Source organism: Dromaius novaehollandiae, unplaced genomic scaffold (assembly GCF_036370855.1).
Source record: "Dromaius novaehollandiae isolate bDroNov1 unplaced genomic scaffold, bDroNov1.hap1 HAP1_SCAFFOLD_31, whole genome shotgun sequence".
Lineage (NCBI taxonomy): Eukaryota > Metazoa > Chordata > Aves > Casuariiformes > Dromaiidae > Dromaius > Dromaius novaehollandiae.
Genome location: NW_026991289.1, coordinates 4,763,545 through 4,768,128, shown reverse-complemented (window position 1 = coordinate 4,768,128; position 4,584 = coordinate 4,763,545).

The window sequence follows — 4,584 nt, the reverse complement described above, 5'->3', positions numbered from 1 at the left end:
CAGGGATGCTGCTCTGACTCATGAACCTGGGTAGACCTGGGTGCACAGCCTGGGTGTACACAGCCATCCCTGGGAGAAAGCAGGATGCCCTGTCCCTGTGAGGCTCTGGCAGGGAATCCCTGCTCTGAAGCATCTCCTCCTCCTGCTATGTCCTGGATAATCCAGGGGAGAGATCATGAAAAATCCTATCAGCCATGGTTTGGGCTGGGTTCCGAAGACCCCTCCAGGAACCTCTGGAGCATTGCCCTGCAGCCAGAGACTTACCATGTCTAGCGCTGTGAAGATTTCTCCCACAAGGAGCTCTTCTCTGTCCTCCCACTCCACACTGCCTTCCACTTCTCTCTGCCTTCTCTCAGCTCATGTCAGCAGCAGCAGGCAGTGCCCACAGCCCTGCTGCTCCTTGCAGAGGAGCTGCTCCTGCACACAGCTGTGTCTGGACAGTGCTGCCTGGTTGCCATGAGCTCCCTCCATCCCAGGAGCCTGGCCCCACTCAGGAGCAGAGGCCCAGCTGAAGACACAAATTTCCCTGTCCCTTGTGCTCCCTCCTCCTGGGAAATGTTCACTGCAATAAACTAAAATAATCACCGATGGTCCTGCTCTGAACACTGAAGGAAGACTTGATTCCAGCATTACAATTTGTCTCATCAGAGAAGGGTTATTTGCAAGAGTTGGAAACATCCCACTCTGGAAGCCCCTATTCCCATCTCTTAACTAGGCAGGACACCTAGATAGGGCCAAGAAGGGAGACAAAGGGAGGCAGCTGTGAAGGGCAGAGTTGCTCAGGGATTTGGACAACAGAAACATGCTGAAGATCTGCAAGGAGAAGTGGCAAGGTGTGCAGAGGGGGCATGCCAAAATAATCACCGATGGTCCCTCTCTAAACAGTGGAGAGAAACCGATTCCAGCATTGCCTTTTGTCTCATCAGAGGATGGTTATCTACGAGAGGTGGAAATGTCCCACTCCGGAAGCCCCTCTTCCCATCTCTTCACTAGGCAGGACACCTGGATGGGGACAAGAAGGGAGTTCACTGACACACGGTTCAGGTGTTGATTCAGATGAGAATCTGGGCATGTCATGATGGTTTAGAAGTCTCTGGGCTGGAGTGGGATTCAGATCCCTCCCATTATATCCACAAAGACACAGGAGCTGAGATTCCCCTTGCTAAGCTGAAGCATGCACAACAGAGAGATCTGTCCACGATCTCCTTGTCTAAGCTCCCTTTGGAATCATTGGAGATGGAGGATGGGAGTCAGTTGCCCACACACAAACACCTGGTGACATGTGAAGAGACAGAGATGGTACAAGGCACGTGCCAGTGTCTGCTTGCTCTGTTGGAGTGACTGTGTGACCCCCATCCTTCTGGAGCCTCCGGTGGGGGCCAGATGGGGAATTTCCTTGGCCATCTCAAAGGACACTAGATGCCCACTACTATTCGAGCACCACTCACTATGAAGCTGAGACACATGGAGATGCCTGTAGTGCAAACTGCTAATGTAATTCAGTGCAGACACTTGATATAAAGACATCAAAATAGTCGGGCAGGTCCATGTCAGATGCCTGGGTTTCTAGCACAGCCACGTGGGTGGGACCTATGGGAAAACAATGCCCTTTTGGAGTGCTTGCTGGGCAAACACCCCAGGTTATCTCAGGTTTTTCTACCTGTGCCCAGGCAACTGAATCGCACCACTGTCTTTAGGCAAAATCCATCTCGTCCGCATTAGTGTGCTGCATAAATGGGAGGCACATCCCACCAAGGTCTCCGCTCTAGCGTCTGCACCCTCAAACCCTTCTTGCTCTCTTCCACATGAACCTCCTCTTGCCCCCAGACGACATGGGCTAATGATGTTCACAGGGTGCCTGGATCACAGGCTGCCCAGGCCCAGGGACTTCTTCAGAGGCACCTTGTCCTGCCTGGAGATGGATGCACTTCTCTCACAGGCCCCATGGTGAGTCAGCTCAGGCAGCAAACCCCTCTCTTGCCATTCCAGCACAGCCCAGCTCTGTTTCTCCCTGGCCTTGGGCACTGCAGGGTTTGCTCTCTTAGTGGGAACCTCCTTTCACCATTACATTGCCACCTGCTCTCTATGCCAGCATGTCTCTGCTCTCAAGTGGGGCCATTGTACACACAGTGTCTTTGGCTCTTGCTAACCTGTTTCACCATGACCAGTGTGTTCTCTGTGTCACAGCTGAGGCTCTGCAACCCAAATGTATGCACATGCAGGCACCCTGGGGTACACACAGGAACAGCTGGAGATGCACAAGCTGTCAGAGGTCTGAAACATTGCTGGAATGACGGAGATGTGGTGGGATCACTCACAAGATGGGAGGCTGGTGCTTGTAGGCTACAATCTCTTCAGGAGAGGCTGCCAGGAAAGATGAGCAGGGGTGAATGCCCTTTATGTGAAGGGTCAGCTCGGGTGTGTGCTCTTCCATGGGATGGATAGGGGTTTGGGTGAGAGCTTGTGGGTGAGCATCACAGTAAGGGTGACATCATGACAGATACAGACCACCTAAGCAGGGTCAGGAGGTGGATGCAGTCTCCTATAAGCAATGGGAGAAAGTCTGTCGATCACAGGCCCTGCTTCTTGTGGGGAGAACTTTGATCCACCTGACATGAACTGGAAGGGCAAACAGCAGAGTGCAAGCAGGCCAGGAGGTTTCTGGAGGGCATCAAGGACAACTTCTTTGCACAGCTGCCAGATGAAGAGATAAGGGTGATGCTTTCTTGTATCTGGAAATGTGGAACAGGGAGCAGCTGATCAGGGATGCGATAGTAAGTGTGAGCCTGGCCTACTGTGACCATGAAAATGTGCAGTCCCAGATCCTGAGGGAAATGAGGAAGGACAGTAGCAGAGTACAGACCCTGGACTTCAGAGGAACAGACTTCCTGGGCTATTCAGGGGACTGGTGGGGGATGCCATGGGAGGCAGCTCTCAAGGGCCCAGGAGATCCAGAAAACCAGCAGGTCTTTAAGGACAGACGTGCCAAGCACAAGGATGGGCCATCCCGATACTCGCTAAAACCAGCAGACACCTCAGGGGACCAACTTGGCTACACAGGGACCTCACACCTGAGCTCCAGGGTAATAGGGCAGCATGCAGCAGGGGCAAGAAGGGAGAGGCAAAGGAGGAATTTAGAAATATTGTCCACCATCATAGGCTTGGTGTTAGGGAAGAAAAAGCTCCCGTAGGATTGACACTTGCAAGGGACGTCAAGGGCATGAAGATGAGCTGCCACTGCTCCAGTAAAAATCGAAAAATAAAAAGGAATATGTGGCCTCCCTGCTAAATGGGACAGGGAATCCTCTAGCAGCAGATGCAGATAGGTCTGAGGAACTCAAGCCCTTGTTAGCTTTCGTGTCCACAAGCAAGGTCTCCCAGGCTATTGTGCCTTGAGTCAGGACTCCAGAGGAGAAAAACAGCCAACAGTGGATGAGGTTAGTGAGGGATTCCTTGTGAGAACTCAAACTACACCAGTCAGTGGGGTTGGATGAGCTGCATAGGAGGATGCTGTGAGAGCTGACTGCTGTCACTGCAAGGCCACTCACCACCATCTTTGCAAGGTTGTGGAGATGGGGTGAAGTCCCAATGACTGCAGAAAGGCAAATGTTGCATCCATCTTCAAAAACAGCCACAAGGACAACCTGGGGAGCTGCAGGCAGTGCAGCCTCACTTTGGTGAGGAGTGAGTTATGAAATGAATCCTCCCAGATCACAGTTCTGGGCACATGAAGGAGAAGAAGGTGCCTGGGAACACTTAGCATGGATTTACCCAGGGAAGATTGTGCCACAGCAACCTGATTGCCTGCTATGAATAAATAACTGCATTTGTGGATGGAGAACAGTAAATGTCTTTTACCCAGACTTCAGCAAGGTGTTTGACACTGTCTCCCCCAATATTCTTGTTTATCCTCTGTATTGGTTACATGCAGGAGGCAACACTTGTCATGCCTGTAGATGACCCCAGACTGGAAGCGGGGAGCCCAGCCATATGCTTGAGGGCTGCCATGCAGAGGGACCTAGACAGGCAGGAGGAATGGGCTGTCAGGAACCTCAGGAAATTCAACAAGGACAAATGCCAGGTCTTGCACCTGGAAGAAACCAACACCCTGCAGTGTTACAGGCTGAGGCCTGAGTGCCTGGGGAGCAGCTCTGTGGAAAAGGACCTGAGGGTTCTGGTGGAGAGGCAAAACATGAGCCAGCAGCATTCCCTGGCAGCAAAGAAGCCAGAAGCATCGTGGGTTGTCTGAGCAGGAGCACAGCCAGGAGGTCGAGGGAAATGATGATCACCTGCTAGTCAGTATTCATTAGACCACATAGAGAACATTTCATTCAGTTTGGGATTCCCAGGAAAAGAAAGAGGCTGATAACTGGGAGCGAATTTGGCCGAGGGCCCTCACAGTAGTTGGGGAGCTGGAGCACTTGCTCCGTGAGGAAATGGGGCTGGTTCAACTTGCAGAAGCGATGGCTATGGAGGGATCTCATCACAGCCTTCCAATGGCTACCAGGTGGTCATCCAGAAGATGGAGCCAGACTCTTCACCAGGGTGCATGTTGGGAGGACAAGAGACAAAAAAATGGGCATA